The sequence below is a fragment of the Sitophilus oryzae genome, unplaced genomic scaffold, assembly GCF_002938485.1.
Source record: "Sitophilus oryzae breed Bouriz unplaced genomic scaffold, Soryzae_2.0 scaffold_1241_pilon_pilon, whole genome shotgun sequence".
In the NCBI taxonomy this organism is placed as follows: Eukaryota; Metazoa; Arthropoda; class Insecta; order Coleoptera; family Curculionidae; genus Sitophilus; species Sitophilus oryzae.
In genome coordinates, this window is record NW_022145884.1 from 650,109 (window position 1) to 672,017 (window position 21,909).

A 21,909-nucleotide genomic window follows, 5' to 3' on the forward strand; every position below is an offset into this window, starting at 1 on the left:
TTTCATAGATTATGAGAAGGTATTTGATAACGTGAGACAAGACAAGCTGATACATTTACTCAAACAGATTGGGTTAGATGGCAAAGACATAAGAATCATTAGAAACTTATATTGGAATCAGTCAGCTCATATCGGAAAAATCGGAAATATGTCAACATCGGATATAGAAATTCTTAAATGCCTCAGACAAGGACGTATATTATGACCACTTCTGTTTAATTTATACTCTGAATCGATATTCCAGGAGGCGTTGGAAGATTTAGAGGTGGAAATAAAGGTGAATGGTAAACCTATTAATAATATCCGATATGCTGACGATACGGTGCTCCTAGCTATCAGTGAGAAAGATTTGCAGTGCCTGGTGGACAGAGTTAGCAGTATTAGTCAAAGTCATGGTCTTAAAAGAATGATAAAGAAAACAAAATGTATAGTTTTCTATAGTCAGCAAACTAAATATTGAAAATATCAGGATATAAATAGAAGATCAAAATATAGAAAGGGTATGAAGATTTAAGTACTTGGGGTGCTGGCTGAGTGATAAATGGGATCCTGATGAAGAAATCAAACATAGAATTGAAATAGCCAGAAACACTTTTTCAAAATAAAAACTCTACTCTGCAACCGAGATCTGAATCGGTATACTCGATGGCGAATTACCAAATGATATGTACTGTCTAAATTGTTATACGGAGTCGAGGGATGGACGTTGAAGGCACGGACCATGTCACGCTTGGATTCATTTGAGATGTGGTTGTACCGATAAATGTTGAAAATATCCTGGACCGAACGAATAACAAATCTTGAAGTATTAGAAAGAACGAATAAGGACCAAGAACTACTGACTACAATAAAACGACGGAAAGCAGCATATTTTGGTCATATTTTTTAGGAATAATAAATATAGTTTCCTACAGCTGATCGTTGAGGGAAAGATTGAAGGACGAAGAGGCATGGGACGTAAACGACTCTCCTGGTTGCGGAATTTGCGCCATTGGTTTAATATAGGAGAGGCCAGTGCAATTATCCGTTTGGCTCAACAGGGAGGAATACCAGTTGATGATCGCCAACCTCCGATGAGGAGAAGGCACATGAAGAAGAAGAAGAATAACATATAACATAACTCCACATATCTCCAATTATCGGAATTGCCGTTTTGATACCTATCACTTTGAGACCCTCTCCCTAGGAATAGTAAAGTTAGATTGTTAAGTGTTCATAACCATTCGGGGGTAATAAGATAACAACATCTTCAAGATTCAAGATCTACGAAGCTGTAGCCTCCGAGGAAACGATTCCGGGTCTACAGAAAGCCGAACAGCAGCATAGGAAATGTAGGACCGTTTCCCTTTTTTTGCGGATCCTTGCAACTTCGGCAAACTTTGTTAAAAGGGATGCAGGAACACGATGGGAACAGAAAGTGGAGGTAAACGCCTTCTTGTAAAAAGTAAGTAAGAGGTAAAAGTACTTCTTGCAAGTAAATCAGCGCGTTTATCCCCTCGATGTCCCTGTTGCCTGGGATCCCAAGCAAGGTTATGTATCCAAAAAGTATAAAATTAAAACTGTCTTCAAATCTGGATCGACTCTAAAAAGTTCCCTAACAAAAACAAAACCGGAGTCATTGAAAGAAGAGGAAGAGTGTATCTACCAGGTACCTTGTGAATGCGGTGAGTCGTATATTGGAATCTGTTCTCTAAATGTACGACTTAACGAGCACAAAACACATGTACAAAAAAGTTAAACAATGAAGTCAGGTACTGCGGACCATGTTTGGTGAAAACAGCATAATATGAAGTGATCAGAAGCTCGGGTTGTCTACAGGGAACCTCATTGGAAAAAGCGTAAATTTAAAGAGACCATTTTTATCGCAAACAATAACAACATTTTTAGCAATTCCAGTGCGGAAAAAAATCGATATCGATATGGCAACCACTGACAAAACGCACCAATGCAGGCGTGGATAACTTCACGCTTGACTGCACCTCGCTTCTTCATGGTGAATGCCTCTGCTGTAGTTCAATAGTTTAATAACAACATTTTTAGCAATGAGGAAGATGCATATATTTTATTTTTCGCTAGAAACTGTTCAATTTATTAGAATAAATATGTGTAAATGCAAAAAAAAAAAAATTTCTTGAAAGCAGTACCACAATTTTATAAAACGGGCCATTAAAATACTATGGATAACGCAAACGACGCCTCCCGAAGTGAAACGATATTCTATTGGTCTGACGTCACCCGCCGTCCTCGTCGACGCGCGATGGCCAGCAGCAGCCAGACGTGTTCCGTTTATGTACGTATTTAGGTGGCGTACTTAGACATTGTTGTTGCTTTTAGCGTTGATTGAAGGAGCTTTTTATGCTTTTTTGTGCCGTTATTATTTGTATGTGTTGTGTGTTCTGAGATTTTTTTAAGTAATGGCAGATTCCGGGTTTGTAAAAGCACAATCAGGTAACTTGCCAAAAGTCGATGCTTTTATGTTGGCTGCTTTTATAAATACAAATTCCCAATTTATTGGTGCTGAATTACGAGGAAAAAAACATAGAGGTATGTAACATTTATTCTTTGTAGTACTGAGGCATATTTAAGTATAAGTAGGTACCTACTGTTACGAACTTTTATATAGTTATAAATATTAATGTTATAAACTTATTTTTCAGATCAGGTAGGGAGACGTATGGAGATAATGCTGTAGGTTATGTAGAAGTGAAAAGAGACAAAAATATTTGTTTAGTACGTGGAAAAATAACTCCAGAGCAAAGCGTGAAAAAGAATTTTTTTTATATATATGGACACCCCCTTACCCTTGTTATTTTTAAAGATGGTTTTTTACGAAATTATAGGAAATAAATTGTTTATCAGTAATGAAAATATTATACAAGAAGAAAATATTATTTCCCATAAGCAAACGCCAAAATTAAGTCACTTTTTTAAGTGAAACACCCTATATATTTCTGGATTCTTCGGAAATTTCTAGATATTCTAGATATATTTCATGTATAATATTCTATACCTATCTTCAAATGTTTACGAAATATTGACAGTTGAAAAGCGAAAAATACCTACAATTTTCTGGACCACCTTTTTTGGGACACCCTGTATAACTAGAATTAATTTTAAAAGAGGGTATATGAAAAACCATGCAACTTTTTTATTTAATGTTTTAAAACTTGCAGTTAAGGCTGTATGTGGGTGTCAAAATATAATGAATAACCCTGTACATTCAAATTTCATATACCTATGTAAGACAATATACATAAATATATGAACTTACATCAAAATGATCTTCACAACAATAAATCGTAAAAATAGAGGATAATTTAACGTTTTTCTTTTCATCTCTTCTCATGGCCTTGGACCATTTTTTTCTGTTTTCGCTCATCCATTACTATTTATAAATATCACTAATTACTAATTATGTATTAATTAACACAAATAACTAAAATTTTGACTCGGATTCAATAGCGTTTAAAAGCAAACTGGGTAAAATAAACACGCGTCTGGCTCCACTCAACCAGAAGAACGGCGGGTGACGTCACAGCGGCAAGGCGCGGTAGAGAGCGTTTGCCCGGCCATTTAAATTAACAATATTTAATTATTTTATATTAGAGGCATTTCTTAACCGATATCAACGATTTTTTTTGTTCAATTTGTAATTATATGAACTATTTTTTAAAACCATTATTTAAAAACATGCATTTTCCTCATTCTAGTGCGGAAAAAATCGATATCGATATGGCAACCACTGAAAAAACGCACCAATGCAGGCATTCTAAGTGGATAACTTCACGCTTGACTGCACCTCACTTCTTCATGGTGAATGCCTCTGCTATAGTTCAATAGTTTTAGGAATTAGTTTAGTTTACACTTAATAACCGTCAGTGATTATTTTGACCGAAAAGTTGTATTAATCAAAAATAAATAAAGACAATGGAAGTCCGAAATTCTTTTAGTTTCAATACTGAATTATACACCTTCAAAGTAAAGCTTAACTCTAATCGGTAAATTGTTTGATAGTGGCACTCCTTTCTCTATCACCTCAATTCACAAAGTAACTATATCCTCTATCAGATTAACGGTGGAGAAAGAACAAAATCTCCTGTCTGCTATTTTTGGTTTTATTCTTGTCAATAGAAACGATAGGTTTGGTTCAGAAAAACCACATATTAGGGACAATATTTAAATTCGAAATCGAATCATTCTGAAACAAACAAAATGTGTGAGCAAGAATCTCCTAATTCTGAACCAACCAATAATAAAATGAGCGAGCTTCAGAACGGTTACTCTGCAAAGTCCCTCAACAAGATTACATCTAATTACAAAGACTGGCGCATGACAGTCCCGGAAAGCAATATATCAAAAAAATCTTGACAGGGCAATCCAGACGCAGAACAGGTGGACTCTTAAAGACAACCAGAAATGGTGCGCTTATATGCTCACTGCAGTGTACAGGGCCACTGCAGGCTGAGACCACACCAGACCATGTGTGGTCAACGCCACACAACATTAAATGGTCAGAAACCTGGGTTTTCTTCCCTATTACTTGGAAGAAGCGTAATTTTTTAAAATGCCGTTTTCATATCTATCAATAATAACATCTTTGGCCATCCAAGTATGGAAATTTCCACAATATGGCAACTAGTTATAAAACCTTTTGACGGGTGAATGCTTTTATCTAGCATATGAGCTCAGTAGTTGTAGGATTTATATTAGTTCACACTTGATAATAGTCAGTGATATATCTGAGCGAAATGTTGTGCAAGTTAAAGTAAATAATGACAATGGGTTCATTTTCTCATGGGTTCTCCAAAGTTCATTTAGTCTCAACATGAATCGATGTCTATCACATTCAACAAAATATCTTAGATATTTGAGCAACTATAGGGATATGCTTTAGGCTTATAGTATTAAGTTTGTAGAACTAAATTATTTACCTTATCTCACCATTTAGTATTACGGAATTAAGTAACTAAAGCATATAAGAGAACCATTACCAACCTTATATTACGTACCAACTTTATTTTAGGTAGATATATTCTAAACTATTTAGTAGTTGCAAAAATTAGCTATTCTAAAATGCGTTCTTTATTAGTTTTAAATGGTAAGTCATTGCCATTTATAGTGTTTATGTGTCTTCCTCTCATTATAATATATCTATCTAAATGTTAGGTCTTTACAATAGATTTTTAATTTATAATTATCTCATTATTGCGTTAATGTGGCATTTAATAGTCTTCGATTTTTATTTCTTTGGCGTTGCGTATCTTATTTTCTATAATTAGCTGATCAAACCTATATTTATGCTTATACCATGCAAACAAAGCTTTTCAGATTGTAAGCACAAGCACAACAATGTATAATAATTATGTTTGAAAATGTATGCTAATATAATAGAGAGTTGAGTATCGAAAGATGCTTAATAAATAATCGAAATAACATAATTCATAAACTATTTGAAACAATCATTAATTGAAAATCAGTAATTCAAAATCTGAGTTACCAATTTTATTATTAATAATAATAATATGGCCTCTATTAAAGAAAGAAAATAGTACAAAGAGCAATTATAAAATTACAAAATACACAGTGGTAAATGGGCGAAGTCTAACTCCGGTGCTAATTTACTAAACCCTCTATTGTTTACTAAAAACCTATAATTAGTGGCATTATTTGCCTGCCTCTTTTACTTTTTCTAAACTCTTAAATAACTATAATATTTATTGGTTCATATTTCACGGCACCTCTCACCCCTATAATTAAAACAGATATTATTAGACATTTATATACTAGAAGTAAATTGCTTTCTTTTCTTAATTGCCATTTTTAACTTATCTACTACTTTCAAATAAGGACCTGTACCAATTGCACAATAATGTTATAGTCTCGCAGTTTGAAGAAGGTTTCTCTAGAGCAGAAGAAGTCATTTCAGCCTGCAGCTAAGATTGCAGTTCCCTATTAAACATTTAAATGAGCTTTATTTTCCGCTGATATTATTTAACTAAACAGCAATAGCATAAAAAAAATAAACAATACAATTCAATAGAGATTGGATAGAACATAATATTATATGGAACCATAACGTGGTTTACTGATGCTTCCAAAACCAAAGCAAGAACAGGGATAGGAGTATTTCGGCCGAAAACTAAATATTCCGAACCAATAGGCACCTACTCCAACATCCTTCAAGCAGAAGTCCACACTATCGAAAGATACGTAAAACTTATTCTAGATAGGAACTATCGAAAAGAAGGAATAGCCGTCTTATCGGATATAATAATAATAATAATAAATGCCTTTATTGTCAAAAAAATTTTCAATTTGTAGACAAAGGTAAACTAACAAACAAAGTAAAAAAACAAGGTACACAAACAAACAAACAAAAGATAATACAAAACATTATACAAATAATATTGTCAGTCTTATTGTTTAAAGTAAACATTTATAAATGTTTACAATGCCAAAGAACAAAAATAAAAATAATATTCAAAAATATTTAGTTAGTTTATAGTAAAATATCAATGACCTCTAAATAAATTTATTTCGATGTCATTAGTAAATATAGCAATAGCAAACATTAGACCAGTGTTTACAAGATCAAATTCGATTTTCAAAATATAATTCATTTACGGCGTAGAAAGCCTTGTCTAGTAAATAAGAGTTCAATGCTCTGCGCAATGAAAAAAATTATGTTATGAATTTGATTTCAAATGGCAGGTGATTGTGCATTTTTTTCGAGTTGTATAATATTGAACTTTTAACTAACTCTGAGCGTGGAGTAGGTAGATATAGATCTTGCTCCGCGTTCCTGAGTGGATACGTGTGAGATGGCCTTTCTGTTGAGAAGCTGATACATGTTTACGTATTAGGCAAACGGATTGAAATATAAATAAGGAAGGAATGGTCAATATTTTTAATTCTTTAAAAAAGTCCCGGCAATGAGTTCAGCTGTATAGTCCCAGTGAATATCGAACAGCTCTCTTCTGGAGCTTGAAAATGCGGTCAAATTGAGTCGCACAACACGTACCCCAGAATGGAAGGGCATACCTGAGGTGCGACTCAAAAAGTGGATAATAAACAGTTCTAGCCACTGACAAGTTAAGCTCCTTAGAAACAGACCTTAATGCAAAACAGGCAGAGCTCATTTTTTTCGAGAATGCTTCGATATGTATGTCCCATTTCAGAGAATTGTCCACAACAAGCCCTAAGAATTTTACAGATTTTACGTCGATAGGCCAGGAGTGTTAAAAGCCATCAACTCAGTAACCATCAGTTCGAAATTGATCAAAGAATGCCTAGAGAAGTTGAACAAATTAGGCAAAGAAAACAAAGTCCTCCTACTTTGGGATAGAAGGCAATGAAAATGCAAACCATTTAGCTAGAACAGGAGCGAACACCCCATTAACTGGACCAGAACCGTTTTGCTTCCCAAGTGGAAATCAACTGAAAGCGGAACTCAAGAATCTAGAAGACTCTATACTAGACTCTAGATTTAAGTAAGAACAATTTTCGTATTATCCCGGGATTTTTACAGGATACTGTCTCCTCAATGAACACCTCAGTAGATTGAAGCTAAGTAACAACGGCGAATGCAGATTCTGTCGGGAAAATGAGGAAACACCAGAACATCCCATCATTGAGTGCGCCGAGACGACAACCATTCGTGCCATAAGTTTTGACACAACTGATATCGAAGATGGAGAAATAACCTCTACAAAATCGTCCTAGATATTGGCTTTAATTAAAGCCATGAGACTGTATGAAGAGTTATATCTCAAGAGAAGACAATAGATGTAAGGTCGTGGTGACTAACCCTCCTCCCGTGCATTCTGCATATAGAATTACCTTATTGACTGTATTAATACTACTAATTGATATAAGAATAGTAATAAAGAATATTGAAATTAATTCAGAGTTCAGAGGTAAACAAATGAGAGTAACTTTATCTCTGCATATGTTTGGCTTGGTTGGCAAACACACTAATATTTCAACGATGTTTCACAAGGAACAAGGAACCAACCACAGATTCAGTAAGTACCATTTAGTAAACAAAAAAATCACAATCGTTTAAACGAAATTAATTTTTGGAGTGTACCAGACTTTTAATTACATACACAGTTCTTTTCAGTCACATTTTATTGATGGGTATATTTATTATTATGGGTATATTATGGGTATATTTAGAAAGTCCATCCTTCATTAAAGTTTACAGTAAAAAAATAATAATTAATTACTACTTAACCGTTAATCAACTGCCTAAATAATTTCTCTAATCTCAGTTTTAATCATCTACTGATGATGCTGGTTAAAAAAAGGCGCATCCAGTGTTAAATGTATATTAACTTAATAAATGTTTTAGTGTATAGAGAGTTACTGTTTTATTTTGTTGCACTTCTTATGATGATTATCCAGAGAGTAATCAAAGAAAAAACAAAGGGCGAAGAAAGAATGTTGTGGATAGTCTCAACAATTCACTGATGCTCCTCAATAAATGTTTGAGAAAATGTTTTCAACATACTAGAAAAAATACGCAGTCACCGGTCACCGTGACGCAGCCAGAGTATAGTTTGTCGTAGTATCAGAAGATAAGATATGCGTCTAACCTTTTTTTTTCCAATTTTTTTTTTGGGAAAAAACCTCACAGGCGCATTTCTGTGTTCGAAATATACCACCCTTAAAAATATTTGCACTTATCTCAGACTCACCCTAAAATAAAACTGCCCTTTTTTATAGTTCCAAAAGCTTGGAAGAGCTAAAATAGTTAAGAAAGCAAAGTCGTCAAGTCTTCAAATTCTTAATTTTGAAATCTTTTGTTTGCTTTTAATTTACATTTTATTAGTTCTTATAAACAATAATTATCACTATATTCTGTTCTTAAAAATAGCATGCCTAGTCAGTTTGCAATGATTGATCTCAAACGGCTAATTTTATAACTTTGTTAGCTTTAAATAAATGTTTTATCAAGGGTTAGCACTATATAAAACATTTTATAATTATTATACAGGGTGTTTCAAAAAACATGTGCCATCTCTCGTGGGGAGATTCCTCACGTAAAAATAAGATTTATTTTTCATATCAATATAAGTCCGATTCTGCTTTTTTTAGAAGCTACAGGGTGTTGAAAGTCTTAATATTTTTTCGATTTATTATAATTCTCTTCCAAGTACTTTTAGCATTTCGAATAAAATTTTGAGATTAAAAGTTACTGTAAATGCGACATATTTTAAAGCGAATATATTGTCGACATATTCACCAGGGACGTGCATATGGGTTATGACTGGAATATTTTTCTAAAAAAAAACATGTACGCCACTGACTTTTTTTTCTCCTGTTAGTGAAATAGTGTAAGAAGTTTAATGTCGATTAAAAGTTGTCTTTTGATATTTTGTCGATTTCAAATTAATATCATTAACTTGCGAAAGTTTTAAATAAGTACTCATTAATTTCTCATCAAAAAATATCAAAAAAGTTCTTATAAACATGGGTAGTGAAATGCATAGTTTTAGAGTAACAGGATGTTAAAGTTTTTGAAATTAGCTTTTTTTGTAGTATTCTTAAATACCATTATATATTTTTATTTCAAATTGCTATAGGTTGGACTAAGAGTAATAATAATATTTAATAATAAATTAGGTAAAATATATAATTTATTAATTTTATTTTTATATTAATTTTATTTTTATATTAATTTTATTTTTATATTAATTTTATTTTTATATTAATTTTATTTTTATATTAATTTTATTTTTATATTAATTTTATTAATTGTTATTAATAAAATTGCGGTTATCTCATCAAGGAGGCCGAATTCGACAAAATATCAAGAGATCACTTTTAATTGGTATTTAATATCCTACACAATTTTGATACCAATAGAAAAAAGTCAGTGGCGCACATGTTTTTTTTTTGAAAAATATTCCAGTCAATTTATCGACACTTTTTTATCATTAAAATATGTAGCACTTATAGCAACTTTTTCTCACAAAATTTCATTCGAATAACTAAAAGTACTTGGACGAAAATTATAATAAATCGAAAGATTACTAATACTTCAACACCCTGTAGCTACGAAACCAAGCAGAAACGGACGTAGTATGTTCATATGAAAAATAAATCTTTTTTTACGTGAGGAATCTCCCCACAAGAGATGGCACATGTTTTTTGAAACACCCTGTATAAGATATGAAATTATATATTAAGAGTCTTAATAAATAATATCTTTATATTAAAGTAAAATTCCAGATCAGTAAGAAAGATCTAGCTTGTTCATAACTTTAGGTAGTTTTTTCAAGGCCTATGAGTTTTGAAAGAGCCGAATTTCATTATTTTTATAAATTATTACAAGTCTCAAAATATCGTAAATTTTGGAAACATTTTCAAATCATTACTTACATAAATGAATAAACAATTACGTACTACACTAATTTTTTATTTATTTATATATTTCAATATTATTTGTCCTTTTTTTTAACTGATTTAGTTTGGCCTTTCATGCCACTCTTACCTACTTTGTATTATTACGGGCTATTACTTATCCTGGATATCATTTCCTTTTGATTTTTTGTAATTTGTTTTCTTTTCACAAGGCGGTTCATAAATTCTAAACAATAGTTTCTATTATTAATTTATTAGAATTGAATAAAGATTTAGTAACCATAATGCCACAGTATTGTATGCATATGAAGTTTTAATAAAAAATATGGGTTGAAAAATAAACGGAAGCACGCCACTTTGATTGTATTGTGATTTATTCAATAACACTCAGGTTCCATTTATTGCACTTTATTGTTACTGCATTCTTTATAGAATTTGTTATTATCATAGGTTAATAGGCCAATAGACAATATAGTCTATTTTCAGTGAATAATAATTTAGGTCAAATATTTTTATTAGTCGAAATAAATTGTATTAATTTGCAAATAGTATTAGATGCATATGATTATAGGGCTAGGAAAGTTTTATGGCAACGTTATATAAATATTTATAAACGTAAAATTATGTGGTAATGTCTTGCTCAGGAGACTCTTGTTGCTCCTGTGTCTCGATGATGAACAAAATGCGGATTAAAACTTTTTATGGTAGACATTATTTGTAAAAACTGTGTCATACGAAGCGTGACATTTGTTGGTCTCGTCTCGAGTCTTGTAAGAGAGTCTTGTAGTAACTATACATCAATAATTGCAATTGGAATAAATTATTAATCAACAAACATTATTAATCACTATATGCAGTGACCAAGAATCTCTGAATTCTGAACTAAGTAAAATTAAAACCGATTTATTCAGAATGGATACTCTGCAAAATCCGTAGACAATATTATATCCAATTTTAACGAAGTCTGACTCATTGGTGCTCCAGCCTGAAGAGGATGCTCTCTCTCTCTTGACGATTCCATATGTGAAAGGAACATTGGAGAAGATCAGGCGAATAGCCAAGCAATGTAAAATTAATACCTTAAGATTTCTTGGACCGAATATACAAGCAACGAAGAAGTTCTTGGAAAGCGCAACAAAGATCGGGAACTCTTAACCACCATCAAAGCCTGAAAGTTGCCAGATACCAAATATTATGTTCCTCGTTTGATCATTCAAGGAAAAGTCGAAGATAGAAGATGGATAGGTCGAAAGAAACTGTCGTGGATGAGAAACATACGGAAGTGGACCGGTCTGTGGGTGGAGAAGCTGTTTCATGCAGCCAAAGTTAGAGACCTATTTAAAGAAATTATCATGGAGATCGCCAACGCCTGAAGACAGGTACAGCATCGCAAGAAGAAGATAAAATTAATACTGTTTTTAAGTCTGGGTCTACTCTGAGAAGTGTCCTAACAGGACATAACATTGGAGAGACAAAACATCCTTTACATGGACGACTTGACGAACATAAGCAGTACAACATAAAATGGTCGGAAGCTCGGGTTATCCACAAAGAACCACATTGGAAAAAGCGCAAATTTAAAGAGGCCGTATTAATATCTAACAATAATAAAATATTTAGCAATCCAAGTATGGAAAGTTCAACAATATGGCAACCACTCAGGTATATGGCTCCAATTCAGGTATTCTTGGTGGCCAGTTTCATGCTTGACTTGCACCCAACTAATTCAAGGGTGAATGCTCGGCTCTAGTATATAAGCTCAGTAGTTTTAGGATTTAGATTAGTTCACACTCGAAACGGTCAGTGATACTTCTGTGTTAAAAACGTTGTGTTAGTTTAGGCTGTAAATCAAAATACATAAAGACAATGAAAGTCCGAAATTCTTTTAGTTTCAATTAGAGATGAACAAAACTGCGATTCTCCAATCTCAATTAAAACTACGACTGCGATTTTTAAATCGCAGCGACTGTAACTTGCAAGTTTTGCGATTTTAATATTTAGCAAACCAAATTATTCTTTAAAAAAACCTTTTCTAAATATGTCAATGAGATAAAAATTGAGATATGATCTAGGAAATACGATTTGGGCATCTTTTAACTAGCCAGGACAAGACGTGAAAAATAATAGATGATCGAATCTATTTTTCCAAGGCATCTTAATTAAAAATTAGTGTTTTTAACACAGCCATGACAATCTAGATTGAAATTTAAAATACGATTTTTTAAGCGAAAATGTAAGAAGTTGCCATATGATATGCCATTCTATTTGGAGTGTCATTTTCTATCGAATAAAGTAAAAAAAATGGTGAGGATGACATTTAAAAAGCAAAAGTTGTAGTAATTTCCGGTGAAACAGGAAGTGGCCAAAAACAACTGAATGCGCCAATAAATCCTAATTTATTTTTTTATCAGGAAAAATAAAAAAGTTATAGGGGGTGTACCACTCTTAAGAAACACCCGGTATATTATGATCGTAGTCCTAGAAAAATAATACCTTCTCCATAAATAAACAAAATCAGAGAGAAAATTCAATCGCAGTTTACTATAAAATGCTTCTTCTTCTTGGTAGGGTTGCCAACCGTCCTCTATTTCAGAGGACAGTCCTCTTTTTGATCTCACTTTCTCTCACATATTGCAAAAGTTCTATTTTTTACAAATCTAAAAAATATTCGTCTATCGCCACAATGCAATGCTTTAAAAAATTGTTAATCTGTGTCTTTCGCTACTCTACTAATATTTATGTACAAGAAATATTTGTGGAAAAGATAGACATGTTTAACTATTTCGTGTTTACTTACTGTTAGCTTATGTTTTGAAAAAAAGGTTTGTTTTATTTTAACAAGTTTTGAGTATAAATATTTTTAAGAAAGTAAGAAAAATCATCAATCGCATACCGTTTACATAACTTTTAGGTAAATTGAGCGAGGTTTCAAAAAATGTTTCGCCTGTGCCTCTGTTTTACCCTCTCGTCCTCTGTTATTTATTTTGAAAGTTGGCAACCCTATCTTAAGGTGCCGTGCAGATTCCTGCGTAGGCGTTCATCTTTTTCTTCCTCATCAGATGGTTCTATTAATTGCAGCGACTTGGAGTGCTTGGAAGTGCTGTATGCCTGTCCAATGACGAATATTTCTCAGTCAGGATAACTTTCTTCGACCTGCAAAAATGCTTCAATAGACCACAAAATTACATTCGCAACAATATCGCAAACCAAAACTCCTAAAAATTCAAACTCACAAAATCGCAAAATCACAATTGCAGAAAAATCGCAAATCGCAGCTATAGTAATACTGATTACCTATCAGTATATTACCTACCGTGTGCGTCTCGAAAGTGGCTCACCCTTATAACTTTTTTATTTTTTTCAGATAAAAAAACGAGATTTGGTATGTTAATATGTGACATAAATTAGGATTAACATACTCAATTGTTTTCGGTCACTTCCGGTTTCACCGGAAACGACTACAACTTTTGATTTTTAAATGGCACCATGAATATTTTTTTACTTTATGCGATAGAAAATGACACTCTGTTACGGGATTTATATTCTCATAGATCTCTTTTCTAATTTTATTTATTTTGGGCTTAATATTGTAATTTTAGGACATTTTTTGAATTTAGTTTATTGTTTTATCAAACCTGGAACATTCGCCATTTCTTTAAAATCGAAAAACAAATTGGTAAATAATATAATTTCTAGGCTAAAATATGTTTATTTACTGTTGCATTACACTTTTTCTTTTAACAACATAAAAAAAGGATCTAATTTCACTGTAGATTTCTCTGTCTTGTACTGCTTTATAGTTCTTCGAAGCTAAATACGATGCCTTCTATTTCAATAAGTTAAATTTGGTTTATATTCTCATATTTCACACTGATTCCGTGGAATGTACCATTATTATAAAAATGCTATAGTTTTTCTCATTATTATAGTACTATGGATTTCACTCTATTTGGAATCGAACAAGTGTTGATATCAGTGTTTCACATTCAATTCTTGAACATCATAAACTAAAAGCAAATAAAACGTTTAGTAATTATTAATAGATACTTTTAAATAGATTACTTACGATGTGTGGCTGATATTTAGTCTCTTAAAGTCTTGCAAAATCGTAATTTAATTAAAATTAGCCTGAGTAGTGTTTTGACAGCGATGTGTTTACGGCGGAACAATATTTGAGGTTACTTTGTAATTTCTTATTCTGCGGCAACGTAAATATCGAGCATATTAGCATTAGTTACCGAATTAGGGTTTGATTGACAGTTATATATGACATTTATATATGATGGTGACTTTTTGATTGTTTACATTGTATATTGGTTGCGTAATATTATTTTCCTCTAGTACTTTCGATTTCTTCTTCGATTTTCCTTTACTTTCAATACTTTCGATTTATTGATTTTTTTATATTTTACGTATTTCATGTTTTGCTCTTAGGGAGTATATTATTTGGTTTATTGGCAACATTGATTTGCTGTGTTTTTTTTACTGCCCTTTTGTCCGGTGTTCATCCATGATTCTTTCTTCTAGAACGATCCGTCTTGGTGTGTAGACACGTTTTGGGATCAAGCCTTGTGCTGATATAAGTTCTAGCAAATTCTGTTAAATAAATACTTTGTGAATAGTGTTAGATTTTTCGATGTCTGGTTCAGTAATGTAGACGATTGAATTTACTTATGTATACATATATTTAAACTATTACAACTGATTTAACTATTAAAATGAATATGAAATACTGTGCGTTATTGCGATCACGTTCTTCGCTTCTTCTCTTGCTCGATAGTGACGCTCGTTAGCGTCGATTCTCTCCCCTCATATATCCCGACTCTCTCATCAGTGAAAAAATGGGATGGTCCAGGCGTGGTCCCGGGTTGTAGTACGGGGACCCATATACATAAAAGCTTCGGACGCGACAAATAGTTTTGCCGTTCTGCACTATTCAAGTGGAGTTTTCCGATTTTCCCAATTATTTTAACAGCAAGAATTTGAAGAAAAGAGTTAATGAATGGCCATATGACATCTCAGGTATGTTTTACGCCATTTTGTAGTTTTTCTTGAAGGTAATTTTGAACTTCTTTTTCAGGCCATTTAATTTAATTTGGATTTAATTTAACTTGCATTTAACTTGCATATCAGTTAATTCCTGTTTATTTCTATTTTCATTTTGGATTTTGGTTTTGACCAGTCTGTAACATTTGGTTACGTTTTATTTGGTATGCTGCCGTTTTCTTGCCAGCCAGTATCCAGTTTCTTCACCATGTGGTTCTGAGCTAACCATCACCTCATCACCTAGCTCATTTGATCCAGAAGACTTTCTGAGACCGACCAGACCGACCACTATGAGGCATTGAAGCCAGCTCACCGTCCGCCGTTTTCCATAAGCAATCAAAAGTCAGCAACCATCTGAGTCACCGACCACCGAGATACTGGAATGTCCTGATAAGTACCCATTTAATTTAATTTTACTGTTTTGATTACTACAGTCAAACGGTTGTATTAATCGTTTATTGAGTTTAATTATTTTTGCGTATTTAAGATAGTTGTAGTTTAACTTCTTTAGACTTTTTATTTGCGGCTCGATCTGTGAACTTACTAGTAAGTGTCGCGAGTACGTATTTCCGTTTCAGTAATTTATGGCGTTTGTTTATATAACTATTTTGAGATTTAGGATATCGATATAACCGTATTAAGTTTAGACACTCTCGTTCAAGTTACCACTTGTGTATTGCTGATACCTTTTGAGCTGTATCGTTTTGTAACTTGCTTTTCATTAATTTTTCATTACTTTAATTAGTATGAGTGTACAGCATTATTAAGTCTATTTGAGTATAAGATTTGAATATTTTATTAATTTGATATATTGGTATATTTCTATAATTTCATTCGATATATTGACAACTCATTTTCCCGTCTTAACCCATACATGCAATATTTAGAGTTTTACATTTTACCGTAATTGCTGATGAACCTTCTTAATTAAATGAGTTAAGTGATTTTCCTATTATTTTATTTAGTATTTTGTTTCCCACTTTCTTTCAGAAACATCACTTTTACTCTTAGGGTCCAGAAAGTGGGTGGCGCTTATTTATATTTAATTTAGACACATTTAGTTATAACCCCCCCTACTCTCCGTAGAAGCTACCAATTTGGGCATTGACCTGTTTGAGGAGTAAGAGTTAAATAATTAGATAATAACTATTAGTTTGTTGCTGTCTCTTTTCCTTTATCTTTTGATTCATATTATCTCACCGTAACATAGTTTGATGTAATTTAACACAGCTATAATATAAATTATAGTTTTTCTGTTGTCATATGAGAAAAAAAAGGTTTTAGATATTTTGACACCCTTTTATAGCTTTTTTTTATATCAGTAAACACTTTTATAATATTTTAAGTTACCTTTCTCTCTTTCTATTCTTTTACCTTTCTTATATTTTTATCTATATTTTATTTTCTTTTTTTTTATTATTTTTTTTCTTATGACAACCTGTTGCCTCCCATAGCTCTAGATTCTTTAATGAGTTGAGCTGTTTAATGAGAATATTTTCGCGCCTTTTAACATTTCGAAGATTAAGTTACGTCTGGCCTGTTTGATCTTCGCTAAAATTTCAGTTTTGGGGTCGCAAGCGTCGTTAACTAGGGCTCCTAGATACTTTATCTACCACCTTGTTGTTAATTCTGAGGGCAGCCTTTCCCGGTGTTTTGGAAAATACAACAAAAACCTTTGCATAAAATCATCTGGAGAGATAATATTGTCAGTGAAACGTGATAACCTGCTAACTCCATTGTTTACGTTAATAAGTTTTTTTATACCATTAGAAAGAGAAAAAAATACTCTATAAGTAGAGAAAGCAAATATATTTTTTCCCATTAAAGAAAATTTGCAATTTTAACTCAATAATATCTGCTAACTCCCAGTGATCTGAAATAGCCACCGAAATGCTGCTATCTCCGTAATTTCCGTTACGATCACGCTAAAGCAAACAAACCGATTCTTGTTATGTTTCTTTAGTACGAATTTATTACGAGTAGAAAAAATATTGCTGGGTTGGCGTTGCTTTCTATATAATTTGACAAATAAATAAAGCTGTCTCTTTAGTTGTCAGTTTTGAGTCAATATTTTTTAATTCTCTTTCGTGTCGATTGCTGATTGAATTGGAGCCAGAAATGGCTCAAAACGAAATAAGTAAATTACTAACAGATATTCAGGCGGCAAACGCCATATCCAAACTACTTCCATTTAAATCCCGAATAACTTATGAAAAAGAATACAAAAATTTTCAAACATGGAAGCAATTAAAAAATGTGCGAGAAGAAATAAAAGTTTTTAACCTATACTCGCTGTTAAAGTACTATTTTATCTATAGATATAAGACAATTTTAACAGCTCCTATGAAAAAAAAATAAAAAACCTTCAGAATAAATCCATTTATGTCTCATCCCCCCCTTTTGATTAGTCTCATATTAACGAATTTAAATATGGAACAAACATAAAATTAATTATATTATTTGATTTTTTTTTCTATCGCAAACTAAACGCGCAAAATCAAAATAAATCAAAATACCCAACTCTTTCAATCACTATTGATCGCTCCGTATAAAAGGTTTTATATATATTTCAAAGGAACTACACAAAAAACAGAGACCCATCACTTAATTGCCGAAATTATTTTTCCCACCCTATAATTTCAATCTCTTCACGATATTACGTTCCAAAAAAAGAAACAATCAATAAGTTAAGCGGTAACACGATCGATATAACCGGTTTATATCAATAAACGTGAGTGGTTCGGCGTTGTTCTTTTTCGTCCACTTCGCAATGAATCTGTCAATCAAATATCGCGACTTATTGATTCTTTTCGGGTCAGTTTTCGTACGGATGAAGCCGAATTCTTTGTTTTTTCAGTTGACTGCTGTTTGTTCACGGTTAAGTGGAACAAATTAAATTGATATTTAGCGTTACGATATAAAGATATTTATGTACATGATTAATACGTGCTGTTTTCCTTTTGAGGGGGTAGAAATAAATAAAAATAATTTTTAAAAGTCCAAACACAACTTTGAAAAATATTTCTTACAAATTAGATGTCTTCTAATGACTTCATCTGAAGGATGGCCAACAAATTTCTATGGTTTCCACCATTATAAATTGTATAATACCCCTCCTTATGGTGTGCCTCTTGTTGCGCACTTTTTGGCTGAGCTGTTTCCCATCTCCGATGTAATAGTCCTGTTCTCGAGCATTTCTAACACCCAGTTGATGATTAACTGCTCTACCTTTAGTTCCTCCATGGCTTTTTTGATCGCCTCTGTCTTTATATTATTGAAAGCACCCTCTCTGTCTAAGAAAGCCACTAATGTGTATTCCTTATCCCTAAAGCTGAGGCTGCAGTGCAAGCAAGTTACCTGGAGGGTAGTTGGTATCGGCCAAGCGACCCTCCAAGTAACCCGCGAGGTATGTTTCCGTAACATGCGATTTTAACCAAACCACCAGCCGCAGTGCAATCCCCCACCAACTTAAGACACAAAGCAACTCGCCAAGCGAGCCACTTGAGGATCAGTCGTGTTCGATATTTTCAGCCAGGCGTAAAGTAGTTTTGGTCTAAAAATGGAAGAAAAAATGTAATGCACAAGCGTTGTTCTGTAGAAATTGCTTCTCTGAAGTTTGTGGACATCCTTTCTAATTTGTCTTGAACTTTATTAAGTAGAAAATCAAACGATTTTACACTCATACGTGCATAATTAAAAAAATGGTCACTTATAATATCACAAGAGCTTAAATTATTTTCGGAAATACCACGCAAGCTTAAATTATTCCTGGAAAGAAAATTTCCAGGAATAATTTAAGCTTGCGTGGTATTCGGTAAGAAAATTTCACACCTAAATTTGAAAAAAAAAAAATTAATCCAACATGACATTTTAAAATAATTTCAATTTGTTAAGTTGGCCAAGGTATTGCTAAAACTCAAATGGGTAATATTTCAATATATAGACATTGTAGTTCATTCACATTATGATTGTAGATCTTATGTTTACCTTTTCAACTGTCAAAAAATTTCCACTAAAGTTTCGTGGCGCCTCGAAAAAATTTCCGGAAATTTTTTCAGTTGCCATGGTAACTAGTCAACATTAAAGCACGTTATTGGTTGAAAAGTAGAGGTGTGAAATTTTCAGGGTAATTTCGCATTTTCTCGTAAAGTCGCAAAAATTCTCCATCATTGTCTCTATGCAAGTTATACTCATGCATCCACATCTTCTTATTTTCCATATTTACAGAGTTCACATAAGAATCGTCACAGAGCAGAAGCCTTCTGGCAAATTTTGAAAGGGGCATGATACTAAGGACACTCACGGGAGCTACAATTTGCAACTGAACTTGATTAGATTGTTTATTGTTTTAATAATGTTCCGTCCACTACTGCGTACAAGGTATATGACCCTCTACCCATTAACCTTCACCCTCTACCCGACAAGCTTCCCGCCACCCGTCTATAGTGCGGGCTTGGCTTAAGGGATTTTTCAATTATACCTACGACCGAATGCAGAGCACTTTCGACTGACTTACCTTTAAGGTATGCGTGTTACGCAGCGCTTTGCTTCTCAATATCTGTGGTCTCCTTAATATGTAGATCTATCAGCCTCCCTAGTGTTTTCAGTAAAAACGATGATAGGCTAATAGATCTGAAGTCCTTAGGTAAAGAGTGGCTTGGTTTACCCGCCTTGGATATGAAGAGCACTTTACCTATCTCCACTTCTTTGGAATAAAAGTAAAGTAAAGATTTCAGTTAACGTCTCCTTTTTGCTGTCAGGGCTAATCTGGACGGGGCCTACTTTGTTTACGCGGAATCCGAACCGCGGTCTTCGGCCATATCATGGTCAATGGCCTACCGCCTTGGCAAGTGTCTAAATCAACACTTACTCACGAGATATTCGTTCTCATCCCGCCTCGAACCGGCGTGAATGAGCAGTGTGTGTCAATAGATTTTACACTTTTGCCTTTATTGGACAACAGCACGATGCAGAGTTTCGAACCGGTCACCCGTCCATCCACTAGTATCGCCTTACGTCGCTTAACTTCGGTGTTCTAATGGGAACCGGTATTTCGACGTAGCTGAGCCGTTGCCCTTTGGAGTATGTCCCAAATATAGGCATTCCCCAAAGATCCTGGTTAGTAGGCTATTGATGCTCCTTGGAGTTTTCCGCAACATGATTGGTGTTATTTCGTCCACTCCTGCCGACTTGCATGGGCTGAATGAACGAATTGTCCATGCTACCCTCTCCGTTGATCTTCCGTCCTGTTGATCTTCTCCCTCTTCTCTGTTTTGTCCCCTGATCCATTGTCGTCTCTCGACTCTTACCGATTGATTTCGTTTGGTTCAGGGTCTTTGCAGTCTGGCGCATTAGAAGACTGAGGGTCTCGGCGTTGGATTCAGTCCACGAATCGTCTGATCTCATGTTGCTTGGTACCATCGGTTCTTTGGACAGTACCTTCCTCAGTCTGGCCGCCTCGTTGGTGTCCCTAATGGAGTCACTGAATTCCTCTTTTAACAAAAATTTAGCTTTTCTCAAAAACTGAAATGAAAAAACCGAATTCACCTGGGCTAATTAAGAATCTACAAGTAGTCGAAATGAGAACTTAAAAGCAGAAAACATCAATTTTCCATTAATTACCATCTTTTTCGCTAAAACGTCGGAAAGCTAGAAACTAGATATTGATTTATTAAATGTAATCCTAACTTGGATGGCGAAAAACGTAAAATTAATTTCGCCAGCGGTAAATAGAAAACGTCTCTGCCGCTTTTCCATTAAAATATCACATAACAGTTTCAGATTTGAGAGTTTCAGGTCGATTTACTCGCATCGGAAAAGGAACTATTTTTCAATTATATATTACAAAAACGGGAGCTTATATAGAGTAGATATGGGTCGGAATATATTTCATCTGACCCTCTTCAAAGATTTCTGATATATTTTCAGTTCGGCTAATGGATTTCTATCATAAGTACTAAAAGTGGGTATCTGTTACTAATGTGGAATAGGTTATTTTTCTTTTTAGATTTCCTTAATGCAAATTTTTTAAGTTACTTCTGATTTGTAACGGGAAACTTTTATATTATCAGTCATATCGAGAAAAGTTTTCTAATAGTCCAAGATCCCAGAGCGATCAGACACAACTTATTTTCACAAGAATGAAACCCTAGACTCTCACTAGTGATCTCATGTGCTTTGAATACAGACGTTTTTGTGGGGTTCGCCCTGTAACACCTTGGTAGATACCAGGTGAGAAAGGTAACTAAAAGAATATGTTATTAAGACAGCTATTATAAAATTATATTTAATCAGTTAGACAGATTGTAATGACCAAACATCCTCTAAACACAAAAATTGTTTAGCCATGATTATGAACGCGCATAGTCCTTATGCGCTTCCGAGTAAAGTATTTAAATAATTTAAAAATACAATCTGCTTTCGAATTAATATTTTTGCATCTCTATTTAAATATGATGAGCTTTTTTTTTATTAAAGTAATAATTAATAATTATT